General features: G+C 41.4%; 1 protein-coding gene across 5 annotated transcripts in view; it reads right to left on the bottom strand.

The window, feature by feature from the left end:
• The window catches only part of ZNF385D (zinc finger protein 385D), a 450,774-nt gene extending 442,011 nt beyond the window's left edge, over positions 1-8,763 (bottom strand). For all 5 annotated transcript variants that reach the window (XM_089532942.1, XM_089532943.1, XM_089532946.1 and 2 more), the window contains exon 1: positions 8,595-8,763. The gene's annotated coding sequence lies outside the window, so the exon portion shown is untranslated. The remainder of the gene's footprint in view (positions 1-8,594) is intronic.
• Between the last annotated feature and the right edge of the window lie 3,257 nt (positions 8,764-12,020).

Genomic DNA, 12,020 nt, shown 5'->3' with positions numbered 1-12,020 from the left:
GTGATTATGATCTGAGTTGGGGCGGGAGTTTGGCCATTCTATGATTAAAACAGAATTCCAACCTATGCAACAACCATAAAAGTGAGTTGCAAAGGCAAAAGACTGATTTACAGCATTATAATTCACTAACAAAATACAAGCCATAATGTTTTTTTTAAAGTAAATGTTGCTTTCCTCAAATTACCATAAAGGTAAATGTAGTCCCTTGACATGAATATTTAGTCATAACTGACCATAGGGGTCAGTTCTCATCTCCATTTCTAAGGTGAAGAGCTAGTGTTGTCCAAGGACAACCTCCTCCATCCTCATTCTCCACCATGAGGCCTGGCCTCTCCACCACATGTCCTGGCCTCTCTGCCTGGCCAGGCCTTCCCATGGCCTCTCCGGCACCGGCCTTGTTCTGGTGCAAAGGTAGTTGGAACTATGCTCATTGCTGAACCAGTTTCTGGACCGAATCTAGGAATCGATTCAGCAACAAAGTGGGAATGAGGTCCAGGATGGTTTATCTAAACCAAAAATGCAGGATGGTCTGTCTAAAGAACTGCCAGTTGAACTAAGACTTAAAAGAGGCATATACAAGAAATGGAAAAGGGGGGGGGGTGTATCACTAGAGAGGAATTCAAACAAATAGCCAGCTCATGTTGGGAGAAAGTCAGAAAAGCTAAAGTGTAGAAGCAGCCCAGGCTTGCTAGAGATGTTAAAATCTATAAAAAAGACTTCTTGGTTATGTCCAACACAGCAGTAGAAAACAAGCTTGCCCCATCCTCAATATGACATTCCCTCAAATGCTTAAACAAGGCTATCATATCACCAGCTCGCTAAGTCTCTCCTCTTAGGGCATGGTTTCCAGACATGAAGTAATGTTTTCAAATACAGGAAAAGAGATTCCATCTAAACATTTGGAAGAACTTCCTGATGATAAGAGTGCTGTAGAGCCTCCTTCTGTGGATGTTTTTAAACAGAGGCTGGATGGCTATCTTTCAGGAATGCTTTGAATGTGTATTCCTGCATGGCAAGGAGTTAGACTGGATAGCCCTTGAGGTCTCTTTCAAGTGTGATTGAAAAGTACTGCCTTTGCTTTAAATCAGTTATTTGGCTGCAGAGATACAAATCTGATTGGCTACATAATGGTTTGAGGTCAGCACATTCAGCATGCAATCTCACTGTGTTTAACTAGAATCATTCTATGAAAGAGAAAGTCTCTCTGAAAGGGTGTGGGGTGGGGAATGTTGCCAGCGCAACAGTAGATCACAGAAACAATGACAGCAAACAGCATCAATGTGTATTGTATGTGTTTTCAGGATTTTAAGGGCCCTATAAATTAAAAGAGGAGATATTCAGCACAACCCTACAAGGAATGATTCATATAATCAAATGCAAGAAGTATAGATTAGATCATAGTTTGGCTCCATAAAACTGCCATCATCATGTTGACCTCAGTACAAAAGAAATTTACAATTGCCTGCTCAATGGTGGTGCTGCTAGTCTAACCGCCATCCCTCACCCTCATCTTCCTTTTCCTAGCAAGCCATTTTCCATGTCTACATTCCTTGTGACACTGCCTTATTTCCTTACATAAAAATATGACCAACGTAACAGTTTTTGCAGTAAATTTTATGACAATACAATTTTGCATTTCTTTCTATGAAATTTCTATACTTTACCTTGTTGTTTCCCTCCTACAGACTTATTGGTGTACATTGGAAAGACTTTGGTTTGTACAATGATTGTTCTAGAGCAACCCAACAATAGTTCTAACCACCTGGAGCTGAGCTATCTTACAGCACCATCCCTTGCCCATTGGGTTCAATGGTATCTTAATTCTGAATAGGCAGGTATACACTTAACCACAAAGTAAATGGAGCATCTAGACATAGCCACGTTGGCCATATAGCAAATCCAATAACACCCAAACAATGATACCTTTATTGGACCAAACAAAATGCACAATTGCATGTTGCAAGCTTTCTAAATCACACAGGCTTAATCAGACAAACAGGAGAAAAAACTTGATTATGTTAGTCATAGGCCTGCATTTTCTGTATCTGTTCTTAGTTCAGATGGTAGGAAGGACTATCTGCAGGCTGGCACCTCCCCCTTTGGCCATGTAGTCACTGAGACATTTTCAAAGTCAAGGAAATTTAATGTCCATTTGCAACTCAAAGATGTTTCCTTGGATTTCCGCATGTCTCCTTCCTTTGTGAAGCCACAGTCTCCTGTGTAGGTAGAGGACACTGAATTTCTCAAGAAGTCTTCATGTTTTGCATCAGGTGGTGTAGATGGTGTAGAGGTAAAGAATGCCAATCAGTCCCAATATTAGAAAAAAATGGTTTACCTTTGTAGGAGACAGAAGCCTCAGATAGCAAGGTCCCAGTGCATTGCCACTGTTTATTTTATTCTGAAAATGCTTTTACATTAAAAAAAAAATTACAATCAGCCCTCAGTATCTGCGGATCCCTACTGTAACACACACACACACACACACACCCCAGAGGATATGAAAATCCACTGATGCTCAAGTCCCATTGTCCCTAATGGCAGCACAGTCACATGGCCACACTACCATTAGCAACAAATACGCCCCCTCTCTCGCTCTCCCACCCTCCCTCCCCCTTCCTTCCTTCCTTCCTTCCTTCCTTCCTTCCACTTAGGATGACACAAGACCCTTGGTATTTTTAACCCCCAAAATGCACCATTTTGTGTGAAATACATTGTGAAAAATTGATTTTCACAAACAAAGCAGTTCCATGTGCAAAAAAATCAACAAAACTGAGAAAACTCTCTGTCTCAGGTAGTGGGGACCATTATCAGTTCTTGCATTTAAAAATGGAATAAGAGAGGATTTGTTGTTGTTGTTGTTTATTTATATAACGCCATAAGTTTTACATGGCGCTTTACATAGTGATCAACCAAAATGCAGATAAAAACCAGCGTACAGCAGACAATCTAAAATCAAAAAGCAATAAAATATAACCTAACAACTTATTAAAATAAGTTTAAGAGAAAAGACTGCAAAAGATTCTATTTCATAGAATCATAGAATTGGAAGAGACCACAAGGGCCATCCAAAGTTCACACACTCTCTATGAATATTTTCTTACAAAAAGAAGAAATAAAAATTGAAACTATGAGCAACTTTGCTCTTTCTTCTGAGAAGCCATGCACCCTTGCATACAAGGAAGAATATATTCCCAGATAACCAGAAAAAAAATTATATACAATGTTGTAACTTAAATAAAACATATCAGCTTTCTATATAATATAGGTTTCCAAAATAGCAGAACAAAATGATGAATAAATACTGCTTGCAGCCAATTTCAACCTTTGTATTGTCAGCATATAGCAGTTAAAACCAGATTGCTGTTCTATTCCTTACACTTGAACGGAGGCATGAATGGCATCCATAGTTAAACACCATCCTTGTGAAGTAATAGTAGGTTCTTAGGCTAGAAGAGATTATTCAGGATTCTGTTCATTTTTCCAAGAAGAAAAGAGAATCAGAGAAATAAATTAATATTAGGGTGGCATACAGCTTCCAAAAGGTTCTTCATATCCTCCTTCCTTATGTTTTTATATCCCTACAAAAAGAGCCCTGGTGGCAGAATGATTAAATGCCTGTACTGCAGCCACTCACTCACAAACCACAAGGTTGATCATTTCCATGGAAGGGCGGGGTAGAAATAAAATTTATTATTATTAATACCAGCCAAGGGTTCAAGCTTGGCTGAGCCTTGCATCCATCCATAGCTTGCTAAAATGAGTACCCACCTAGTTGGGGGCAATTAGCTTACACTTTGTAAACAACTTAGGGAGTGCTTAAGTTCACTGATAAGTGGTATAGAAATGTACTTGCTATTGCTATTGCTACAAATGTCATTCCTTATCTTTATTCAGGCATCAGTAAACCATATTCACAATTCCATTTACAGTTTAATATGCTGAATTATATTTAAAATATTATAGGACATATATATATCCTACTTCCCTTTTTGTCATCCCTGTGGGCTTTTCTTTAGAAAATATATTTCAGATGAAATTATGGTTTTGGTAAAGGGAACAAGCTGTGTTCGTAACCAATCCTGACATTTATTTGGAGATGTCACATTTAGAAAGTGAAGTTCTTCTTTGAAGTTGAAGATTAAAAAGAATGTTTTTTCTAAAAATACTCTTACGTGCACATTTTCTTTTTGTTCATGACAATACAAAAGTACAAATTAATGATCAAAAGCTTAACTTGTCCACCTTCAGTTCAAATCACCAAGTATGATTATTGTCTATTACATTATTACAATGGACTTCCTCCCAAGGAGATAAAAGTGGCATTTATGCTCACAGCAATCCTATGAATTATGTTGAGGCAGTGAAACAACCAGTTGCCTTGACAGACCTTCACCTGTGTTTCCTACATTTTATCCTAAATGAATTTTGAAAAATGACTTCCATGATAACACTTTTTCTTGATGACTATGTTTTTTTAAAAAAACCAAGTAGGTGAACAGTAGTGCTAGTCTTCATTTACATTCAGAATTAAATATATTTTGCTGTTCCTAATTATTGTGCCATGAGAACACTATATTTCAGTATTTGTATTAGACTTCAGTAATCAACCAATTTGTAAACATGACTCTTGAAGCTTTTAGTTGTATTTTATATGTGTCCCACATGATATAACATTATGATCCTACGTATAACTTTTTGTGAAAAACCTTGCAGTACTGGATCCTTTGAACAAGTGTTCTTACGATGATACTATATGACTCATCTGGGATTAAGATCTATCAAACTAAGGGACAAAACAGACAGTTCCAAAGGGGTGGCATGACACCACCCAGAGAGAGCCGGATTGCGGCCACAGTAACCGCACGCCACAGCCCCAATCCAGCCAGCTTCTGCCCCAAATAGGAGCAGAAAAAGTCCACTTCTATTTGGGGCAGAAAAATAGCGTGCTTTCGACACTAGAGCCAACTTTTCACCGGCTCTGGGGCAAGTGGTATCTGAACGCAACCCTCATGTCGCCCAGAAGCTGGCCAACATGTAATCGTCTGGATGACTTGGAGGCATGGTGTGTCCAAATGCTGGCTTTACCGGGCCGTCTGTTTTGACCCTCAGGAAGCCATTTCTAAATGAGCATGAATGGATAACACCAGTTTCCCAATTTCACCACCAGTTGACCCAAAATGCTGCACAGATGTAACATTTTCTGACATACCATATATACTCGTCTATAAGTCAAAAAATTTATCCCCAATAGTTGACCCCAACATCCCAGGTCGACTTATTTAAGGGTCAGTATGGTAATAGATATTGCTTTATGCTGATGATGTGATAGCAACTCTTTCAGTTTTCCCCATGCGGTCAGGGGAGCAGTTTATTTCTCTCTTGAGCCAAGCAGAAAGAATCCTGGGTGACTTACTGATGTCAAACAAACAGTCTGGGCTGCCACTGTCTGGGAAATGAAGGCCGAAATGCTGAAGGAAAAAGCTTCAGTTTTAGTCCTCCTTCCTACATGCACACATAGACACACTGAAGGAGCTTCCAAGTTTTATCCTTGACTTATCCACAGGTCATGGCAAAATCCATAATTTTGTCCCAAAACCTGCCCTCCATTTATACATGAGGTCAACTTATAGTTGAGTGTAAATGGTTGCAGAACAGAGGTCTTCTCCTGCTAATACACCATTACAGGGCTTCCAAGATCCCAATCACATTCCTCTATTAAGAACAATAGTTCTACTATTTGCTCCACCAAGATATTAGCAAGTTCCTCTTCTTGATGTGACAGCTTCACTTTGTTATAACTAAGCTGAAAAACTGAAATAATGGTAGCAATGTCCTAATAAATGCTGAGCACTTAGTTTCTTCCTATGCACACCATTCTTTTTGGTGTGTTCTACTGCTTAGACCACTTGATTTGTTGTGCATTAGTGAACTATGTTACTCTCCAGATGTTGTTGGACTGCAACTCCCTGTAGTCCTAACTGGGATAGCCAATGGGGGTGAGAAGCTATAATCCAGTAATAGCTATAGGGCCATCTTTTGCCCACCCCATTCTATATTTTCAGGTAATCTCTTTCTCTTTGGAATGCTTCCAGCTTTTCACTGGTTGTTCAGTGTGATTATTTATTTATTTCAAATATTTTATCATTCCTTTAAAGGCAAAAGCCATCTCAAGGTAGTCTACAAAGGAAAACTAGTATTTTAAAAAAATCAAAATATAGTTCACTAAAACAGCGGTACAAACCAAAAAATAACCTCAACAGCTAAAAGGTAAAACATGTCATTTAACTATTCGGTTAAGAGCATTCTGAATCATTTGAGTCTTTGATGCTCATTTAAAAGCAATAAGATAGGGAGAAAAGCCATTGTCTAAACATGGGCCATCCAGAACTTGGAGAAGTTACTTTTTGCATTACAACTCTCAAAATCTCTCAGCCAACATGTTCACCATGCTGGCTGAATTATTCTGAAAGTTATAATACAAAAAGGTAATTATGATAGAATATATATATATATATATATATATATATGGAATCAAACGGTTTAAGCTAATGTTATAAGGCTGAAACTGAAATGCTACACAATGCAACTGAGCCACAGCTGCAAATATTGGCCTGATTTCCACTTACAGATAAATCAGTGTGCGATCCGAATTGATGGATCAATTCGACATCGGAGCGTGGTTCCCACTACGTTTGCCCCAATCGCATTTTCTAACATTTCCTGGTATTAAAATAACCCACTTGTGTTTCGCATTTACGAATGAATCGATTCAAAATGACTCGGTTCCAGCCAGCCGAAGAGCAAATTTGAATTGATTCTCATCCGCTTGTGGTTCACACTTGTGTGGAATCGAGTTATTGAAAAAGAAGCTGAAAAAATCAGCATCAAAATGATGCGGGTTAAATAGGTCTGGAACATGGCCTCCCTCTCAGAATCGCTTTGGCAATTTGGATTAAGTGGAAACCAGGGTTGTTTGAACCAGTTCAAATCGATTGGCGATCCGGTTTAAAAGGTAGTGGAAATGAGGCCATTGTTGGACTGTAGCTCCCAGCAACTCTATCTGGAGTAGCCAATGATAGGGAATGGTGGGAGCTGCAGTTCAACATCATCCATTCAGCTGCAGGATGACTGCTCCTCATCCTGCCTCATTTGGGAACAAGCTCCATTGGGTGGACTTCTGAGTGTATACACACAGACACACACACATACACACACACACACACATACACACACACACACACACACACACAATATATTAGGCTTTTATGCCTAATATTGCGAGTATATGAACACAGCTGGACTGACATTCGAGTAAATATGTACAGGCTTGCATTATAAACCATTTTCCTGACGTTGCTTTCCAAGCACCCAAAGATATTAAAGATAAACTTCACTATGTAAGACTTCTCCTTTGTAAACCCTAAGTAGCCTACTGACCACAGGCCTGAAGTAACTTGGCTGGCAAACTGGAACTAAGGAGTGCTAGGTTGGTTTAACTGAAGCCTTGATAGCCACATAATAAGCAAATGTGAGGCATGAAATTGCCTCTTTGCCAGATCAACATCACAAAAAATTATTGTGAGGATGAGGAAATGCTGCCTTAAAACTCATTGGAGGAAGGGGGGGATGTCACTATAACTAATAAATAGATAAAACTTACATAAAGCACATTCATCCCAGAAAACCATGAAATTTGCAGTTATGCAAAAAAGAAAAGAGTTAAGATGTATGTATTTGGATTTTTGAAAGCCCTGCTCTCTTCGTGAGTTGCAGTTATAAAACACTGTAGCTAGAAAAAGATTTCAATGTCTTTCTCAGTAAGGTTTTCATTATTATCATTATTATCATTATCATTATTTCTTGCACTAGATAGCCCTTCATGCATCGTTATGTCCTCAGTGCAGCAGCCACTTCATTCTTGATCAGCAGCTGAAAGCAGGAGGCAGGGCTAGGAATGGTGTTGGGAACCACTGTAACTTCTTGTTTTCGGAACAAAAATAGCCCTAATAATCTTTTCCCCATCAAATACTGGAAGAAAGACACATTTAAACAGAGAGGGCTGGGAGAGAAGGGGCTTGGCATAACCCTCTTCTTCCTCTCCCTCTCCTCCTTTTTTGTTTTGTGCTTAAAAGGCGGGAAAAACCAACAACAACAACAGCAGCAGCAGCAAAAACATCTGCACAAGGGGACTCTTTGGTGGCTTCCTCAGCTCCAAAGGCGCAAAAGAGGCGCCAAAAGGGAAAAAGGAGAGCGCGCGCAGGGTTGCATCCACACTGGAGAAATAACCCGGTTTGGCACCGCTTTAACCCTTTTCTGGCTCAAGGCTATGGAATTCTGGGAGTTGGAGTTGCGGAGTTATTCTGGGAGTTGGAGTTACCGCCCTGACTCTGGGTGTGCATCCACACTGAGCAAATAACCCGGTTTGGGACCACTGTAGCTGCCCTGGCTCTGGTGCCACAACCAAGTACCAGCCCCAGAATTCCGGAGCATGGAGCCAGCAGGGCAACCAAAGTGGTCCCAAACCGGGTTATTTCTGCAGTGCGGAGGAGGCTCGTGTCCGAGGCTGAGGCTGGAAGGAGGGGAGAGCGACTCACCTGCTCCTCCGGGCGGCGTCTCCCTGGGGCTTCTTCGGGGGCTGAGCTGCTCATCCTTCGGGAGGGAAACCGAGTCCGGGGGAGAGCGGCCGGAGGAGGCTAGCAGCGCTGCTCTGCCTGCAGCCGGAGCAGAGGCTCTTGGCGGGGCATCCTCTCCTCCCTTGCTGCCTCCAGCTCCGAAGGGGAGCCAGACTGGAGCAAGGCTGCCTTGCCAAGCGGAGCAGAGGGAGGAAGGCGGTGCGGTGCCTCCTGCGTGGCAGCTGGAGGGAAGAAGGCAAGGCAGGAAGGAAGGAAGGAAGGAGGAGAGAAGCCCAGAGCAAGGGACGAAGGAGGAAGGGGTCTTCCTCCTCCCTAAAACAGGGGGGACCAGGCGTCCTCCTTTCCCCCCATTGCAGCCTTCGGTCCAACCAGAAGGAATCCCCAGATGTGCTCCAGAATGCCAGCATCCACCGCCCTGGCTCTGGCTGTGCATCCACACTGTACAAATAACCCGGTCTGACACCGCTTTCATCGCCCTGGCTTCATACCACGTTTAATGCCCTGGCTCTAGTCACCTCCCATTAACTACCCCGTTTGCACTGTTTTTGACAATTTTAATTGTATTGTTATAGTTATTGTTATTAACTTTGGGTTAATAACTCTAGCTGCATCCACACTGCACAAGTAACCCGGTTTGACACCACTTTTAACTGCCCTGACTCCTTGCTCCAGGATTCTGGGAATGAGAGTTGGTCATGGCACCATTTCTAGAATTCCAGAACATGAAGCCAGGGCAGTTAAAGTGGTGTCAAACCAGATTCTTTCTGCAGTGTGTATTGGACCATATATTGTTTTGTTAAAAGAAGCTTTTCCATTGTTCCTGTCCTCCATTTTTCTGGAATGCCCTCCCTTTTGCGGTGCCTTGTCCTCTTTGGCGGTGAGGACCACACCTGGTCACCTTGGGCCTGAAAGAGCAAGAGGCCGAGGGATGGTGGTTGTGGTGGATGGTTCAATAAATATGGGGCGAAGGTGGCAGTGCCAAAGGAGGGGAGAACCAGGAATAGCCAGGGGCTTGATTCAGATTGCCAAGGAGTCCTGGGCCCTTCATGGTTGCATAGATAGAGGAATTAGATAGCTGCAAAGACAAGCAAATGGCTCCTTGAATAGATCAAGTCTGAAATACCCCCAGAAGCCAATATGATCAAATTGAGGCTGTCATACTTTGGCCACATCGTGAGAAAGCATGACGCATTGGAAAAGGCACTAATGCTAGGAAAGGTGGAAGGCAGTAGAGAGAGAGGAAGACCACAGACCAGATGGATAGACTCAACTAAGGAGGACATGGAAAAGAAAATATAAAACTTCGCAGAACAGTGAGAAAGATAGGGGGACTTGGAGATGTCTCATCCACAGGGTTGCCATGAGTGAAGGTTGACTGGCAGGCCCTTAACAACAACAAATGAGGGAGTTTCAGCAGGTGTTTGTTATAATAACCAACGCCTGCTAAAAGTTCCTTTTTCTACCCTGAAAACTACAGAAGCTATTTTCAGTTTTCACACTGGCAACCCTAGGCTTCAGGGGCGTCACTAGGGTTGGTGTCACCTGTCGCAGTAACTCACCTACTCCATTGACCTCTTCCCGTTTCACACCATACAGCATCCTTAGCAATGGGTTTGGTGTTTTGTTTTGTTTTTTCACTAATGTTGCTCCTCAATTGTAATTCTTGTATGTAACTGAATGTAATGGTAATACACTTATCCCTCCATATTTGCTAGGGTTAGGGGCACAAGAACCCCGTGAATATGGAAAAACTGCAAATAACACATGTTTTTACCAGAAAAGACACCTCTCTAGGTCCTCCAGTGCAACTCTGTGATCAACGTCCGACAGACACTGACCTTTGAACTGCACTAGAAGAACTACAAATGCCTAGTAGAGTATACTGTCTAGGTCTTTCAGTACAACTTTTAGTTAAAGTTGACCATAAAGTCGCACTGGAGGATTTAGATATTCCTAGAGAAAACATATTAATCAAATCCGTGAATAATCAAATCTGCAAATATGGAGGGATGAGTGTAGTTGAGACGTAAACAGCAAGCAAAATTAAAATTATACCCTTAAATTACAATATCACAGGCAAAGACTAAATGCATTTACATGTACATAGTTGCATGTGGCTGAAGTGAAAATTTGGTACAAGGTGATGTTTTTTAAAAAAAATTTAATAAATTAAATTTTAAAATTTTGGTCCTTTCCTTTCTCCTTCTCCTGAGCCTCACCCCATGTCCTCAGTGTTTTAAAGGGTCACAGGTAAATGCTACCACCTGTTTCTGCCCAAAGACAGATGTTTAAGAAGCATTGCTGCCCATCGAGCTCCGTTCAGCAACCTCCCTGGCCCAATTTAAGAAGGGGCTAAAAACATTCTTTTTCAAGCAGGCTTACCCCTGATTCTTTGCCCTGAGAGTCCTCTTCCCCCCTCTGTCAGTTGTTTGTGATCTGGCACAAGTTCTTTTATTACTGTTTTAATGGTATTGTTTTTATAAATTGTATTGAATATTGCTGTTAACTGCCCTGATGTTTCGAAGGGCAGTATATAAATAAAGTTATTTATTTATTAGTGTCACCCCATTTTAGGGTGTCACCTGGTGCAATCCGCACCCACTGCACCTTCCTAATGATGCCACTGCAAGGCTTAAGAGCTATAAAGCATGCAGGGGTAGCTGTTGGCCATTTAGTAAATTCAAACAAAATTCCACCAAATAGTGATACCTTTATTGGCCAACCGAAATACACAATATACTTGTTGCAAGCTTTCAAAGCTCTGCTGGCTTCTTCATCAGGCAGAAGAAAAAATAGAGATGTTAGTAAGATGTCTGCATTTTGTTGTTTCAGTCCTTAGTTAAGCTTGTATGGGAAGGGTATCTTTAGCAGGCTGGCCCCTCCTCCAATTGGGCAAAGTCCAGAAAATTTAAAGTCCATTTGCATATCAACAAGGACTCCGCTTTTGCAATTCAGTGTGTCTCCATTCCTGTGAGGCCACAGGCCTCATTGTAGGCAGAAGACAATGGATTCCTCAAGAAGTCTCCATGTTTTTGCGTCAGGAACATTTTGGTGTTGCGGTAAAACATACAAATCCAGGCCAAATTTGAGAAGAAGAAAAATGTTTTACCTTGGCTGAAGGTCCCAGTCCACTGGCTCATTCATCAGGATTCCCTTGTTGCAGCTACAATGTGGTATCTCAGAATTCAGAAAACATGCAAAGGTAGCTGTCTTGGCCATTTAGTAAATTCAAGCAAAATTCCACCAAAAAGTGATACCAAACCGAAATGCACAATATACTTGCTGCAAGCTTTCGAAGCTCCAGTGGCTTCTTCATCAGGCAAGATGTTACATACCAAACAGGACAAAAATTAGAGATGTTAGTAAGATGCTTGCATTTTGTAAGCT

Source organism: Sceloporus occidentalis, unplaced genomic scaffold (genome assembly GCF_023333645.1).
Source record: "Sceloporus occidentalis isolate IW3139 unplaced genomic scaffold, rSceOcc1.0.p SCAF_7, whole genome shotgun sequence".
Classification (NCBI taxonomy): Eukaryota; Metazoa; Chordata; class Lepidosauria; order Squamata; family Phrynosomatidae; genus Sceloporus; species Sceloporus occidentalis.
The sequence above is the reverse complement of the archived record's forward strand: the minus strand, read 5'-3'. Positions and strand labels throughout refer to the sequence as shown.